Raw genomic sequence first — 18356 nt, forward strand, 5'->3', positions numbered from 1 at the left:
CTGTGTGTGAAGTTGGTGGTTGCTTATAATCAATTTTTAGGCAATAAAACACAGAGAGACTCTTAAAAATATGGAGCTACATTAAATATAAAGTAAATGGACATCTAAAAATTGCACAAAATAAATGTCACACATGATCTTTACTCACTGTTTTATAGCTCTTATATTTTTTTCTGTCTTTACTTTTTAATTGTTTGCCACCTGTGATTTCTTTCTTTTTTGTGTATAATGTCGATAGAAACATGAACTCTGGGTCGGTTCCGCAGCCGGCCGGAGCGGCAAGAGCCCAGCCGGCCTGGCCCCGGCGGCGGCCGCGCCCCGCTGCTTCCCTCGGCGGCGCTCAGGGAGTGCTCCCTGGTCCCGGCAGGCAGCATGGCAGTGCTTTTAGTGACGCCCCTGCATCCAGCCCAGAAGCCATGGAGGAGATAAGGTAGCCCCTGAGCCGATGGGGAGGCCTAGCTCAATGGATACAAAATACAAAGATGACTTGTTTCGCAAGTACATGCAGTTCCATGAGAGCAAAGTGGACACCACCCCCAGCAAGCCTCGGCCTGGCAGTGATGAGCACCTGCGGGTGGCGGCCTCGACCCTGCTCAGCCTGCACAAGGTGGATCCCTTTTATTGATTCTGGCTGATCCAGTTCTATGAGGTGGTGGAGAGCTCCCTGCGTGCGCTCAGCTCCTCCAGCCTGCGGGCCCTGCACTGCGCCTTCAGCCTGCTGGAGACCGTGGCCATCAACCTCTTCCTCTACCCGTGGAAGAAGGAGTTCCGCAGCTTCAAGACCTACACAGGCCCTTTTGTCTACTACCTAAAGTCGACGCTGCTGGAAGAGGACGTCCAGGCCATCCTGAGCTACCTGGGCTACGTGTCCGAGCTGGGGGCTGCGTACAGGCTCAAGGAGCTCGTGGAGACCCTGCAGGTGAAGATGGTCTCCTTCGAGCTCTTTCTGGCCAAGGTTGAGTGCGAGCAGATGCTGGAGATCCACTCACAGGTGAAGGACAAAGGCTACTCGGAGCTGGACGTGGTGAGTGAATGCAAGAGCAGCACGGAGGACTTGCGCGGCTGCTCGGATGCGCTGCGGAGGCGGGCTGAGGGCAGGGAGCACCTGACCACGTCCATGGCCCGTGTGGCCCTCCAGAAGTCCACCAGCGAGCGGGCAGCCAAGGACTACTGCAAGCCCCGTGTGACCAAGCCGTCCAGGTCAGTTGACGCCTATGACAGCTACCGCGCGAGAACAGGAAGTCACCCCCAAAGGCCTCCCTGAGCTTGCGGAGGGAGCCTGTGGTCACAGACCTGGGGGACGGCCTGGAGGACGAGATCATCCGCCCATCCCCCTACTCCTGACCATGTCCAGCTCCCCCCACGGCAGTCCAGACGACCTTCCACCCACCTCCCCCAACAATGGCCTCAGTCTGCTGCGCAGCACGTACTTCTCTGCTCAGGATGACGTGGATCTGTACACGGACTCGGAACCCAGGGCCACCTACCGCAGGCAGGACGCTCTGCGACAGGATGTGTGGCTGGTCAGAAATGATGCCCACCCCCTCTACCTCAAGCGCTCACCCCCGCCCCCCCCGCCCGCCAAAGAGTCTGCCCTCTCCAAGTGCCAAAACTGCAGCCTGTCCTGCAGCTCCTCCCTCTGCCAGCGCTGCGACAGCCTGCTCCTCTGTCCTCCGGCCTCCAAGCCCAGCGCCTTCCCCAGCAAGGCCTCTGCCCACGATATGTCTTTGCGGGAGAAGTATGCAAGCCAGACTCAGGGCCTCGACCGGTTGCCACCCCTCCACTCGAAGCCCAAGCCCTCCGCCACCGCCACCTCCCGCTGCGGCTTCTGCAACCGCCCAGGTGCCACCAATACCTGCACCCAGTGTCCAAAAGTCTCCTGCGACACCTGCCTCAGCGCCTACCATTACGACCCCTGCTGCAAAAAGAATGAGCTGCACAAGTTCATGCCCAACAACCAGCTGAACTACAAGTCCACGCAGTTCTCCCATCTCGTGTACAGATAGACCCCCTGCACTTCCCCCTACAAGGGCTACGCCACTGACCTTCCGGTTCCTGGTGAAGAAGTGCGAGGCTGCTCAGAGCAGAGCTGCTGCACTTGACTCCCTGGGTGGTGGGACCAGCCGGCTTCCCGCCTGAGCGCTCACTTAGGACTCATTGCAGCTGATGGCTGCTTTGTCGTCTGCAAGGGAGAGGGTGACGCTTCCATTCAGATTCCTTTTGGCTGATCACTCCCTGTTCAGCTGGGTTCTGGTTTTGTTTTTCCTTTCAAGAGGGTTTCTGTCCTGGGACTGCCCCGCCCACTGCGAAGCCAGCTTGGACTGGGAAAGACCCTTCGGATCACGTCCAAGTGTCCACTTGAAGCAGCGAGCTAGAGGCCTGTTGGCTTGTGAAATGAGCCCTCCTGCCACACTGGGCCTCTCCTGATGGCTCACGCCATTGGCCATCCTGCTCCCAAGTACAAGGATCCCCAGCCAGAGCCCTGCTCCCTGGCTCCCTGCCTCCGCAGGTGTCCAAGGAAAGCCAAGTCCAGTATTAGCTGAACTTCCTCTTGTTGCCACCGCAGCTCAGTCCTGTGGTGTTTGTGAACGTCACCCCACACGTTGGAATGCGGGCTTCCCATGGCAGGGCAGGCTCCTCCCCTTTCTGTTGTTTGCACACATCCCTCTGACTGTACTGTAAATAGATATTTTTGAGATTTATTTTTAAATAAATATTCAACTTGCAAAAAAAAAAAAGAAACATGAACTCTGGTTTAGGAAAACTAAGTTTCACACCTTGTTTTAAATGAAAGTTGTTTTCCTTTTAGATGTAAAAAATCCAGTGATTCAATTGGTCAGGTGTAGTTGTATTTATTCCAAAATGTACTCCAAAGGTTAGGGTTGAGGATATTTTCTTTAATCTCTTGCCATAGAATATCTGAGGAAGTAGAATTGCCTGGGGAGCACATTTGACTTCACTTGGAACCAACCAAATTTTCTTTTTGCTCAATATGGCTTTTACAGAATATATGACATTCAGCCTAGCAAGGTCATAACCAGTAGCTCTTATTTATAAATAGAATTGACTATTTGATACTGTGCTTTTATAAAATTATATTTTTTTCCTATTATGTATCAGATGTTCTGTGCTGATATTTTTTGTGTTGTCCATTCTCCATTTGATGAAACTGATGTTCAAGCTAGGACTATATGGAACATTGGCAAGTTTTCTTTAATCTCACATTTATCATGTATGCACACCTGAGGGATGAATCATTCACTTATATATCTCCTGTAGAACTAAACAAAAATAGAATTCTGTAATCTTCTAGATTATTAAGCCTCAAGATTATATATTAGAAACACCTTTTTTTTCCCTATGTAGTGTCAAATCTAATGCAAGCATGGAATAATGCTTAAAATGCTTGCAGAATGGTTAAATGTTCAACAGAAGCCTAGAGACTTGTGAGCAATGATGACTTAAAAAGACTCTGTCCTCTCAAACCTACCAGCTTTCCATAATATCATGTTACTGTTTTTCTCAGGTAATTATCTTCCAATCCTTCCTATTCCTACTGTGACTCTCTAAAACACTCATTCATCTCTTTAAGGAGTGTTTGTGTCATTTGATGAAATGGCCAACTGTTCACTATCACACAGATTATATATCAACTCTGTCATCCAATTTGAAGCTTGACCAATCTGATAAAATTACAATTTATTAAAAATTTCTTGTAAGCCATTTAATTTGGACAGGAAGTGGTAAAAAGGATCCATAAAAGTTTAAGAGATGATGAGCAGGATAATGAGCAGTTTATCTAAGGGACATTCATCAGGGCACAAGAATAGAACAAAGGAAAGTAAGAGTTAAGGGATTGGTAAAAACAAAAAAGCAAGTGGGGCTCAGGGAAGATGGGAAGAAAAGTTAGAAAAGTAGAGGAAATAGGTGAGACAAGTGGGATGGAATCTGAGGGAAGCATTTTCACACTTTCTAACCACACAGAACACTCAATAAATGTTAAACAAATTACCAAATGTTCTCTTTAGGAGTATCAGATATCTCAGAGGTCAAGTTGGTTAAAGACTTACAATAACTGAAGGCAATTATGAGGTCACTGGTGACTACTCTGAAAGCAAACACAACGGATTTGTGGGGGCAGAAGTCATATTTTAGAATAATGAAGAGTAAAGTTGAGAAAGTGTTTATTATGAATACAAACAGCTCTTATAAGAAGTTTAGTCAGAAAGAATAGTTCTATTCAAGAAGTATTTATTGATCATCTATTTTTGTGATGGATTTTGTTCCCCAGTGGAACTTAGAGACCAGTGGAGAAAACAAACCTTTAACAGGTAAGCTGAATATTAAGGCAGACTAAGTGCAAGATGATGTGACCAATGGAGTGGACTTAGTTATAATCAAGGAAGATCTTTCTCTTGAGAGGCAAGTGAGACTGGGAATGAGTGAAAGTTAGGCATAGATTGGTAAGGGAGTACCAGAAAAAAAATATTATTATCTATATAACTGAAACTTTATGCCTATAGAATTGAGCCTATGATTATTTACACTTTAAATTATTTTAAGAGGATAGTTTTTGTTGCATTCTTAACAAAATAATGGTTAAAGAATAAAGATAAGAGATTAGGCCCCAACTTCCTTAATAAAATTCCTGTGGTGCAATAATTCAAATCAAGAATCAATAAATGGGATGGACTCAAACTAAAAAGTTTCTTCTCAACAAAAGAAACAATCTGTGAAGTGAATAGAGAGCCTACATCTTTGAAGCAAATCTTTAGCCCTCACACATGAGATAGAACTCTATTCTTTAGGGTATATAAAGAACTCAAAGAGCTAAACACCAAATTACCCAATCAGTAAAAGGGCCAACAACTTGAAGAGACACTTCTCAGAAGATGATGTTTAATTAATCAACAAATACATGAAAAATGTTCATCATCACTAGCAATTATAGAAATGCAAATCAAAACTACTCTAAGATTTCATCTCACTCCAGTCAGAATGGCAGCTATTATGAAGACAAACAACAATAAGTGTTGGCAAGGATGTGGGGGAAAAGGTACACTCATACCCTGCTGGTGGGACTGCAAATTGGTGCAACCAATCTGAAAAGCAATATGGAGATTTTATGGAAAATTGGGAATGGAACCACCATTTGACCCAGCTATCCCTCTCCTTGGTCTATACCCAAAGGCCTTAAAAACAGCATACTACAGGGACACAGTCACATCAATGTTTATAACAGCAAATTCACAATAGCTAAATGTGAAACCAACCTAGATACCCTTCAATAGATGAATGGATTAAAAAAAATGTGACATATATACACAATGGAATATTATTCAGCAATAAAAGAGAATAAAATCAGGGCACTTGCAGGTAAATGGATGGACTTGGAGAAGATAATGCTACATGAAGTTAGCTAATTCCCCAAAACAAGATGCAGAATATTTTCTCTGATATAAGGAAGCTGATTAATAGTGGGATAGGGAGAAGGAGCATGGGAGGAGTAGAGGAGCTCTAGATAGGGTGGAGGGGTTGGAGGAGAAGGGAGGGGGAATGAAGTTATTAATGATGGTGGAATGTGAAGATCATTATTATCCAAAATACTTGTATGAAGTCACGAATTGGTGTGAATATACTATGTATACAATCAGAGTTATGAAAAATTGTGCTCTATATGTATAATAAGAATTATAATACATTCTGCTGTCATATATAAGTAAAAAAGAATAAGGATAAGATAATATTACTAATTGAAGAATATAAAATGAGACAGAGCCAAAAGATAGCAAAGAGCTTTTAAATTTTAAAATATATAACATCCATGAAAGTTAGACATTACTTTCATGTACTTATCACTTCATTTAACAAATAAAACATTACAATAATTTCAAAGCCTTCTGTGTTCCTCTCTCTGTGAATCCTTTCTACTTCCCATCAATATATACACTGATCTATCTATCTATCTATTTATCTATCTATCTATATATTTGGTCTGTATTCACAAAATATATAAACATGTATATGTTATAATATATATTATAATATATATATATATATATAAAATACATATTCCACATATAACTAACAATATGAATTTGGTCTATATCATTTACTTCTATGACCTTATGTTATTAAGTGTGTATATCCTTGACTCATATATTGTTGAATTTTATTAGTTCTTGGATTCTATGTAAATGGGCTCATCAGACATATATTATTTTATGAGTTTTTTCACTTAACATGATATTTTGATAGTCATCGTCTTGATTCTTATAGCTAAGGTAAATTAATTTTTATTATTGTATACTTGTCTGATGTAAAAGATATTACAATTTATTTCTCTATCTATTAGACATTTGGATCATTTCCAGAATTTTGCTTTACCAACAAACTTTACTAAACATTCTTATATGTCACCTCTTGCACAAGTGTGAAAAGGTTTTCCTGGGTATTTACCTAGAATTAGAATTTGTAGTCATTGGATATGAATGTGTTTAGTGTTGCCATATAATTTCAAATTATGTTTGAAGATTACTAGTTTTTAAGGACTTTAAAGAATTTGGTATTGCCAAAATATAGGGATGGGAATGACAGGTTACAAAAGATAAAATCAAAGAAGAGTTTATTAGTTTGTGTGTGTGTGTTTGTGTGTATGTGTGCCTATGTGTATGTGTCAGTTTCTGTGTTTTCAGTTCAGAGAACATGCATATTTTGGGAGTAAACTAGTGAAGAGAAAGATTCTGAAGATAAAAGTGCATGACAGAGTAATTAATGACACAAGTTCCCAAGGGGGTAGAGAGAATGTGGTTTGAAGATCAGAGATGAGAGGGAAATACTTGAAGCCCAGAGACATCAAGCGAATAGAGAACAAGGTTAAAGAGGAAAAATCAAGAATTAGAAGATCTTCCAGTTATGCTGCCTGAACATTTCTTTGAGTTGGTTGAAACTGGCTTTAAAAAAAATAGCACTGTGATGTTAAAGTGAATGCATTATTCCTTCATGATTTAAAACAAATATATTTCAAATATAATAAGAGGATTTTATAGTTTTTTTTCCATATTTCTATTCATATCAACAGGGAAATAGGTGCAGGTTCATGAGGACAATATTTATACATCAAGGTTTTTGTCTTTGAGCAATCCTTTGAAAAATATTTCTTGAAAATTATGCTAAGTCACAATTTTCCACAGGCATTAGGATGGCTTAATTCACTTTTATAGTAAGGATCATTGTCTGGTTGAATATTCTCTTTTTTAATATTATTGCTTTTATCCTAACAAAGATCAGGGAGTTGCGTCTTGACTATTACGTGGAGCATCATCACACAGGACCATGCTGATAAAAATTCAAGCACTTGAGATGTGTCCATGGACAGCTACTCAATATCACTTGAAATGACTATGTGAATTAATCAACTGAGCTTGATGGATTTTCAATTTTGGCATAAATCTATATTTTTTGGATATATCTGAAATATTTGTATTATCTTTCCAAACAACTTTTAATTCATTCAAATACTGAGACTTTTAAGGAAAGCTAACTTTCCCAAGTTGTAATACAAATTTCAGGATTATACTTTTTGCCTCATAAAATGACTTTAGGAGGTTCATTTTAAAAATGTGCTGATAGGTAAAAATTCATCAAATGCAGGATAAATGCTTCAAGACTTTTATTGCTATTTCTATCTGGGCTGGACAAGCCTATCTATGATGCCTTATTGTTATTCCAGTCTCACTAATTTTCTTTATATTTAATGACTCTTTTTTTACATGTCTTCTTTGTGTTTTACAAATATTATTCATCTGCTTATTTTGTCACTGAGAAGAGAATTTTTTTTTAATTTTAGTATACAGCTTAAATACATACATATTTGTTCTTTACTCTTTAATATCCATGAGGATAATTGTATCGAAAATGCTTCCTGTTTCCCTCCCCACAAAGTCAATTCTTATGCATTGTTCTTTTTGCTATTCAAGGTCAAAACAGCCAAAATCCTGCAGTCATGATGGCTTTAACTTTAGTGAAAAGTAGGTAGCTATCCATTTCAGAAACCCTGCATAATTTATATGTTGTGGGCAATATCTTTAGCACTCTGCATGAAAAGGTTTCAAGTAAAATCTTGCTGGTCTTCCACTCTAATGTAACACCTTTATATCTCACATGAGGTCATCAGAATCATATGTGCATTTATTTCTTTGCACAAATGTCGATGTGAGTAACATATTGAAACTTAACATGATTTTTCCATTGCTGCTAAGGTCATAAACAACTTTAACTCAGCTGGAAAGATAACACTTTATTTCTTAAACACTTTTAAGGGTAAGAGTTTCCACTTTCTTTATAACCCAAGTCACATCAGAAAAGATTTGCAATTACTATTTGTAAGAGAGTGTTTGACTTCTGGCCCAAACTCCTGATTTTTATACACATTTGGTTTCAACATCTATGCTGTCCTTTACTCCCAATGGGGTACAAATAGCCACAGTACAATATGAAATAATATTTTTAAACTTTATTCCTACTGCATATATATGCTTGAAAATAGAAGTTATGTAAGAAAAATAGAAGTTATGGGAAATACATCTGTCCACATTTATAACAGAATTTGGAAAAGATCCTAGTGTAAACTGAAAAGTTATAAACTGGCCTCCCAAACTAGCTGCTGATAACCTGCTTCATCTGTCTTATGTCTGAGAGCAAAACCTCACTTAGGGATGGGCCAACTTTTCCAACTCAGAAGTCAACATGAGAAGAACCAGTGACAGTGTAGGTGGGAGATGATTTATGTACCTTTTTGAATCCCCTTACAATCATCAGACACTCATGAAAATATTTCAGTGATCTTTTTGTTCTATTTATTCACAATGTTGTTGAATTTTGTTTGCAGAATAATATCTGGTCTAAGAGATTGGTTAATGTTTTTTTTTACAATAACACATAAATAATTTTCAAAGTATGTTCTCAGTCATTTTATCTCAGCTACAAGATTACTGAAAATTAAGCAAATTAAATGATTATCCCATTTTCCTGTTTTTTTCTTTTAAACTGAAGCTAGAAGTATTTAAAATAATCTTCTCAAAGTCACATGTTTAGGGGGCAGAGGCGCCGGGCGCCTGCAAGTTAGGCGGACCCGCGACCCACCAGCAGAACAGGAACAGCAACCGCGGAGCGGCAGAGCCACCCCCGGGCCTACAAGGTAGGCAGACCTGCGACCCACCGGCAGGTCAGGCCCAACAAACTGTGGAGGGGCACAGCTGCCCCACGAGCCTGCTAGGTAGGCAGAACCTTGACCACTGACAGAACAGGCCCAACGGCTGGCCAGACACATCGCCCCGCCCCGGTTGGGGGAGGGGCAGAGCCGCCGGGTGCCTGCAAGGTAGGCAGACCTGCGACTCACCAGCAGATCAGGCCCAGCAACCGCGGAGCGGCAGAGCCACCCCTGCGCCTGCAAGGTAGGCACACTTGCCACCCACCGGCAGGTCAGGCCCAGCAACTCTCGGAGGGACACAGCTGCTCCACGCGCGTGCAAGGTAGGCGGAACCATGACCACCGACAAAACAGGCCCAGTGGCCCGCCAGATACATCACCCCGGTTGGGGGAGGGGCAGAGCTGCCACCAGCGCCTTTTAGGTAGACACACCTGCAACCGACAGACAGAACAGGCCTAGTGGCCAGCGAGGGGCAAAGCCGCTGCTCACGCCTGCAAGGTAGGCGTACCTGTGACCACCGAAAGAACAGGCCCATCGAAAGTACAGGCACAGCGGCCTCCCGGCGTGGTAGGCACATTGCCTCAATTGAAGGAGGGGCAGAACCACCGCCAAAGCCTGCAAGGGAGACGTTGCAGCTATACAAGAGTAATATAATATATAGGGGGAAAAATCAATAACACAACAGTTTCACCAAGCAGAAAGAAACGCGATCAGTATGAAAAGACAAGGAAAGAAAGGACCACAAGCAATGCAGGTCAATTCAACTTTAGAAGAGGTAATATCTGCAGCAGATGGAATGTCAGATAAAGAATTCAGGATATACATGCTTCAGATGATCTGGAGTCTCAAGGAAGACATTAGACAGCAAAATCAGACAATGAAAGACCACTTCGACCACTCCGACAATGAATTACATAAACAAATCCAAGAAGCAAAAGATCAATTATACAGGGAGATAGAGGTTATAAAGTCACATGTTTAATAGTCAAGTGCAATTCTAGATTCCTCTCTCTTTACCCAGTGCTCTCTTTACTGTGTACACAATATAAGTTGAAATATGAAGCATTCATTTTTTTCACATTACGAATCTTATGCTGGCATTTAGTGTTTGATGTCTTTCCTGGTTACAATCATGCTTAGACAAATTAGCTTTACCCAGTTCTCAACTACACAAAAGCCTCTTTATCTGTTAGTATAAATCAATTAACCTCCTTTACTTTCTGCTGAGAGTTCCAAACTTCAAATGAATAGCCCATTAACTTTGACAGTGTGCCCAGAATATGGTCAACAATAAAAACAAGCATCTATGTGATGGGCAGAATGCACTATTTTCTATCAAGTTTTTTTTTATATATCCTTAAAAAGGGCCAACAGTGGTGAGTATTGATATTTAATTTAATAGCAAAGTTTTGGTGATAGAAAAACTGTCATGGGTGATTCCTTTGCAAAAACTATGTTCATTTCACATAGTTTTCAACTAATCTCCTCCTAACAGGAAGGTGCAAGAATTTCAGCATTCTGTGTGCCAAACAAGTGCATGTTCAGAGGGAAGTATACAATGGGAAAATGAGCCAAAAATGCAATTTACATAGCACTTAACCAATGATTTATGAAGCTTTTTTTCCCTAGGAGAAAGTAAAACTATTTTATTTATTTCATTGAACAAAAGAGGTCACATAAAGTCATCTGAAACATAACTAAAATCCAAGAATATGGAAAAATCAGCATTGGAGACAGTTTTTTCACTGTGACTAAGAGACCTGACAAGAACAATTTTAGAGAAGGAAAAGTTTACTTGGTGCTCCTGGTTTCAGATATCTACGGCTAATTTCTTTGCTTTGTGCTTTAGGTGAGGCAAAACATCATGACAGAGTAGTGTGGAGGAGGAAAGCAGCTCAGGAAGTCATAATGAGGAAGCAAAGAGAGAGCTCCACTCACCAGGGACAAAATATACACCCCAAAGGCACACCCCCCCCCAGTGATCTGTCACTTCCAGCCACATCCTACCTGCCTGGAGTTATCACCCAGTTAATTCTTAACAGTGAATTAACACACGGATTGGTGAAGGTATCATTACTCAATCATTTCACCACTAAACTATTTTGCATTGTCTTACACTGAAGATTTGGGTGGACACCTCATATTCAATCCATAACAACAGGTACAGTGGAAATAAGTTTGCTGGTTTGAGAAGATAGCATCCTTATAGCTTTGTTATTCCTTCCTTCTTCCCTTTCTTCCTTCCTTTCCACCTTCTTCCTTCCTCTCTTGATGATGAAATTCTCATTTTCAAATGAAACCTGTGATAGCTTTAAAAAAAAAGTCTAGAACATGTTATATAAATAACTGCTACATAGTCCCCATTTGTCATGTGCTTTGGGTTTCAGTGATGACTTACCAGGACATATCACCTTCTCTGTAATATGGTCCTCTAAACATGCCAGGGTCACAACTCTGACCACAGGCAATTCACCCTGGCCTATACCCTGCTCAACCAGACAAGTCTTTGAAACAGACCCTGTTAAACCAAACAATTGCTTGGCTATTGTAGCCATAAGGAGATAAGGAATGCTGTGAAAGTGTCCACCTGCTTGCCCTTAACTTCCAAAACTCTCTTTAAAGTTTGGTAACAAGCAGTTCATTGACTGGCTCTGACCAAGCCACAGTCACTTCTTTTCTGGCATTTACCACTAAGTAATTTTCTTTCTGGATTTCTCTCTTCTATAGTTTGCCTCCAATAAAATTTCCACATACAATACAGATGATCTTTTCAGAATGGAAATAATGGCACATTCTCTGGCTTAAAATCCTTCATGGTGAATATGACATACCGATTACCTTCATTGAATCACCACACATTGTATACATGTACTAAAGTGTCACACTGCTCTCCAAAATATGTACAATTATTATGTATCAATTAGAAAGTAAAAACATCTAAAAATTAAAAGTGCTGCATCAAACAGTTTGTCTTAGGAGTCCAGAATAGACAAATATATGAAGGTAAGAAAGTAGGTAAAGGAGTGCCCAAGGTAGGGGCATGGTGAGGTGAGGATAAGCAGAAAGGGGAGACTTTGGGAAAGACTGCTGGCAGTTATGGAGTTTCTATTTTAGGTGATGAAAATCCTCTAAAATTAATTATGATGGTTCTATAACACTGACCACATTAAACACCATTGGATTGGATATTTTAAATCAATGAGTTGTATGATTTGTGGATTATACTCAATAAAGCTGTTTATTTAAAAAAAACACTGAGAATGGATCTTTCTCATTGGGTTCTGTCTTCAAACTAATTTGAGAGAATATTTATATTAATATATTATGTATAGCATCAACAGTGCAAAAAAAAAAGTAACTTGTACAGATTCACACTATGCATCCCTTTGAGTTCATGAAAAGACCATAAAAAGACACAATGTATTTTTGTTATAGTCTTAAGATTCGTGTTTGACATTCAAACTACAGTGCCTTTCACAGAAGAATATTCCTGTGGTATCATTTGTGAGTCTCATGACAAGTATTTGTTGAGTAAAGAACCAGAAGCAGCCAAATAGTTGTGGTAGTCATGGTTGCTGTCCATCTGACACACTTCTCTTTCTGAGTAGCAATGCTGCTATGTAGCTGTGTGCCCAGGAGAGCAAATGTAGATTTGCCTTAAGCAATCATGACAACTTGGCCCCTGCCGCTACCACCCCTCCTGCCTGTGAGGGGATTTGGTGAAAGATCTTACCAGTTGTCAAAAGAGAAGCAAAAAGAGCAAAAAGTCCCTGTCTTTGAACAAGACTTCATGAAGACACAGTATGTAGAGAAAATAGTTTAAGAACTACAGAGAGACTGCCTGGGAAGCCTGGATCTACTTCCCAGTTCTATGAGACAATTAAGTATTTTCTTGAATAGAATGGTGATTTTCAAATGTTAATGTGTGTCTGAATCACCTGGGAAATTTTATTAAGTTTATGATAATAATTCAGTACTTCTATATTCACAGGTGAGGTTCATGCTTCTGATCCATAGTTCCTTTTGGTAGCAAAGGTTAGGTCTCATGTTTGTTAAGGTTTGTGTTACTTATGTCTGGAAGCTTGTTAACTGATATATTATGCACACTAAATGGGCATTGATTGAGAAATTGATTGTTCTTGATCTCCATATTCATTAGTAGTATTAGTATATATAAATTAGATAATTGATTTGAGTTGTTTGAAACAGAAAAGAAAGTCATATTGTTGTATCTTTATCATAAACTCTGCTTTTATTTGTAGAGGTAATCAAATGACTAGAGGTTGTATTTTGTGATAGCATTGAAAATTGTATTAAATAGCAACTGCTGTTGAAATTTTAGCCTTATATTTACATTTGATGAAGATATAATTTTTTCACAACAAATTTTTAAAATTGATAACTACTGGAAACATTTTTGTGGGCTCACAAAGACAAATTAACTATTAAAGATGTTCATTCGGCAATCTAATTTAATTAAAAGAAAGTTTGCTTTGGAGTTCAGAAGGTAACTCAGTGGTAGAGAACATGTTCAGCATGTATGAGGCTGTGGGTTTGATTCCCAGCAACACACACACATTTTCTCAATTAAATCAACTGTTTACGTAGATAATAAACCAAAAAAAAATTTTTATTACAGTAAATATTTTGAATGTTTAGAGATATGTCAATATAAACTGAAATACATCTGAGCAGGGACAAGAGAATCAAAATAGGGCAGAATGAAAGATGCCACTCTAAAAAAAAAAAGAGAGAGAGAATTTAAATCCAAGTTTTCAGATTCAGGCCTTTCACTTCACATAGTACGGGCATTGCTTCTCTGTAACAACACAATGGTTATAAATATACTGTTGGGGAAAATGAACATAGTGAACAAATTGTAATCAGTACAAAAATCTACCTGATAAAATACATCTGTTGCCTCAAAGATGAAAACATGTTTGAGATTCATGGTAAACATAAGATTGCCTCTTCCGATGATTGCCGGTTACTTACAGGAAATGGATATTCTTCAGAGATGCTGCGATTATTGCTGTTCATTCACTATTATTTATCTAATGCATCCAAAATATGTTTTGAATAATGAAAGTAACTGTTGCGAAGAAATCTAATTTCATCACATTCCTTTTTTATATTTTCCCAATCAAAATAAATATTATGTTAAAATCAAAAGTTCATTCTTCTCTGAAAATGAGTAACTAGCTGGATTAGCAGCCAACCCAGATACAAGGCTAACTGATAGGTCATGAACGAGTTCAGCAATCCAGGAACATGCTGTTGACTTTGGCCATTCCTTAGGAATGTTTATCCAAATATTCAGGGTGGAGCTGACTTCAGCTTTTCTTTCTGCTAGCTTGATGTTTAAAATAAAATCTTCTTTTGCAAATCTCCTTCCTACAAGTGATTATTCTCTGGTGAAATTATAAGAAAAGTAGTTTTAAAAGCTCATGAATTTTCATAGACCCTTAGTCAGCTCTATTTCTATAAAAATTCAGGGCTTGGTTTAAGGGATGAAGAAAGGGATGGTTATCTACACTGCCACTTTGTAGGCAAATAATTATTACAGGCAAGTTTATGTTTCCTAGGTACTGTGGATTCAACATCATTTCCCTCTTCTCTGCATCTTAGAACTGCCTCAAATATCTAATTATATGTTAATTAAGTACCATCAATTTATAAACAGCAAAATCTACTACCATGTTTCCTGGCTGGTGACACCTATGCTCTTTGGGTTATATGATTTGTTTGTGTGTTTTATATGCATTATTTGTATCATATTTTTATATTCTATAGAGATATACTAGCTTATAGACTGAATCATCTGTGATTAAGAACTATAGATGAACATAAATATCTTAATTTTTTTGCAGTATTTGGAATTGCATGTTAGGTAAGTTCTCTACCATGAGCTCTATCCTAGACTTTCTTTCTTTCTTTTTTTTAATTTTTTTTTTATTAGTTGCTCAAAATGTTATAATGATCTTGACATATCATATATTTGATTCAAATGGGGTGTGAATTCTTATTTTTCCACGTGTACAGATTGCAGGATCACATTGGTTATACAGCTATGGTAGCACCACATAAAATGAAGATGTTGTGTCCACCAAAAACTGAAAAATAAATATTTATTTCTTTAATAAACAATTTTAATCATTTATGCTCCCAAGAGACTGTTAAAGAAAATGTTCAAGGAAAAGTTTCATTCATAACAAATATTGTGTATTGATGGTGCCAACCATCAATTTATTGAATACTAAAATTGTTGATTAACAGATGAGAACAGGTCGCTCTAATTTGAAAGCTTTTAGATATATTACATAAAACTGGTGTGCTGTGACTCAGCCAAATGGAGCAGGTAAAGGTTTTCAAACCAAACTAGACATATTGGTTCACATTGCCATATCTAATGCTGAGTTACCCTTGTTTCTTCCTTGTAGAATTTTTAAAAAGAGAAAAAAAAGATTACAGCTGCAAAAATGGTAGAATCAAAAATACTAATAGCATAACTAAATACATAGATATTAGATAACTTTGTAACTTTTTTCAAACTTCCTATGCACTTAAAATTCTAGTCTTTGGCCTGGGACTGTTGCTCAGCTGTAGAGTGCTCACCTAGCAAGTATGAGGCACTGGGTTTGATCCTCAGCACCACATAAAAATAAATAAATAAAATAAAGCTTTGTTTCCAACTACAACTAAAACAAATATTAAAAGAAAAAAAAAAACCTCCAAGCTTTATTTCTCTGAAAGGCATTTAGTGTTCAGTGTTCTGTAATAAAGTACTTTTTAATATGGCAAAATGATAAAAGTATTATTACATAGCATTGAACATCTAGAAAATATAGAAATAATTGTTCTGTGCATTTGTCTTATTTTCAAAATCTTCGGACAGAATTTTACTTACTGTTAGATCTTTGTTTATTTTTTGTAGTGAAAGAGCAAGTGAACAAATCAATGGATATTTATTTTAAGTTTATGAAGATGCCATGGGCCATTGTTACACTCTAGATTATTATGGCTATTGCAGAAAAATAAAATTATATGATGCTGCTTTCTGTTTTAAAGAAAATCAATAAAAAGCAATTTTATTTGAGCTATAATTTTCAAAATTATAACCAACTGGTGTAGATTCACTGTACAACTAATTCAGTGATGAGCAGAATATGATTGTTAGGATAGCTTTACCAGAGTAAGTTGATAAAAGAAACACGATTTTAGGCATCACAGAGAGTTTATGCATATTTGTTTTTTTTGTATTTCAGGTATACATAATAATTTAAGAACTGCACTCTGTCCCATTTTGTATAATAATTTTCTGGAATAATGGACTATAACACTGTGTGTCCAGTGTTGCTCATAGAGAATTGACTCTAATAATAATACTTATCACACACCAAGTTCTTGCTAGGGACCAGATACTATGCCAAACACTTGACATAAATCTCTTATTGAGCAAGCTAATATCCCTGAAAGGTAGATGCTGTGTTTCTTTCTGTTTTAAAAATCTAGAAACTGAAGTTTGAGTAATTGAATAACTTTCTCAGGGACAAGTCATTAACAAATACTTATAATCAGATTTGAATCCAATCCGACTCCAAAGTACAGTTGGTTTCATAAGTTTATTTTATCTTTTAATTTTTATTTTGTTTTATATTTTGGTACCAGCGATGGCACCCATGGGTGCTTAACCACTAAGCCACAACCTTAGCCCTTTTATTTTTATTTTGAGACAGGGTATTGCTAAATTGCTTAGGACCTCAGGAAGTTGCTGAGGCTGGCTTTGAATCTGTGATCCTCCTACCTCAGCCTCTGGAGTCACTGAGATTACACATGTGCACCACCACATCTAGTTTGTTCTTTATCTTTTTTTATATAAATTGTTGACCCAGTTTTTGAGGCTCTGGCCAGATGCTGGTCTGGTCCCTTTATTGAATAGCTGAACAACTTGGTCTTAGACTTAGGTCCATTCTGAAACCATTTTCCTTTTCAGGCTCTCACACTAGGCTCTATGGACCAGCCCTAGTCATCCCATGGCCAAATATCAAGTAAGTAATGGCAGCGCCTTTGCCCTGGAGCACCAGAAATTCAAATTAGCACAGTTACAAGGAGCTCAGGAAACCAAGTCAATCCCACCTAGCTTCCCACACATCTGTTGCTCCCCCAGCTCCAACTTGCTGTTGTAGTTTCCCAGGAAGCAGACCTTGTTGCCCCTGTCTTCCCTGCCTGGCAGTTTGAGTTATAAATCACAAAGAATTCTGCCTTTCATCTATCTGATTGTCTTTGGATTGTGTCTTGCTGCTATCACAACAATCTTAAATCTTACAAAACACAGAGTCTACTCCCTTTACCTTGGAACTTTCCACCATCCTGAGAGTGTATGTCAAAGGCATTTTAACAGCTATTTATCAGCTTAGATGGGTTACTATTATGAAAACTAGACCAGGGCTACAGATTATAAGGCAACTATTCCTCTTTTGCATACATACTAAGTTTGTCTTGATTCTTATTAGATCTAATTGTTTACAAGCATTTCTCTAAGCACTTTTCTCCCATGTGACAATATAGATTATATTTAAGATTACATTAAATTCAATAGGGCAAAAAGGAGGTTGTAAAATAAATTTTTTTTAAAAAGAGAGGCTTTAAATCATATGCTTTCTGGAAGGTTCATCATAATAAATTGCTATACAAACTTATCAGAATGGGAAAAGAATTATTACAACATCTAAATAACTCAATACAGTGAAATATTAAGTAAATAAATATAACTTCAAATAGGCCCCTTGAACTTGAACACTTCAGAGATAAGAACATTAGTGATAATTTCCCCCCAAATGTGGAAATGAGGTGTTTTCAATAAATAGCCCCAATGGGTAGTCTCTGTCCCAATTACTGAGCTGTGTGTCCTTATGGTATAAATGCTACCCTAAGCAACAGTTCAGTGAATGTATGTATCTGTGTATTTACATCTGTATATTACACCCAAAGTTGGATTTGGTCCATGAAACATATTTTTCTGACCCCTGAAATGAATTATGATTCTTTCTTTCTCATTCATGATTCACACACTTTTATTTAGGGGGTCACATAGTTTAAGAAGCCACATGCCAAACACAAAGTCACTCCAGAGTGATCCAGCTAA

The 18356-nt window shown here is 38.4% G+C and overlaps 1 pseudogene; it reads left to right on the plus strand.

The window, feature by feature from the left end:
* Positions 1–445: 445 nt before the first annotated feature.
* LOC143388864 (spermatogenesis-associated protein 2 pseudogene) lies at positions 446–2409 on the plus strand (annotated as a pseudogene).
* The last annotated feature ends 15947 nt before the right edge of the window (positions 2410–18356 follow it).

This window comes from Callospermophilus lateralis, unplaced genomic scaffold, assembly GCF_048772815.1.
Source record: "Callospermophilus lateralis isolate mCalLat2 unplaced genomic scaffold, mCalLat2.hap1 Scaffold_45, whole genome shotgun sequence".
Taxonomy (NCBI): domain Eukaryota; kingdom Metazoa; phylum Chordata; class Mammalia; order Rodentia; family Sciuridae; genus Callospermophilus; species Callospermophilus lateralis.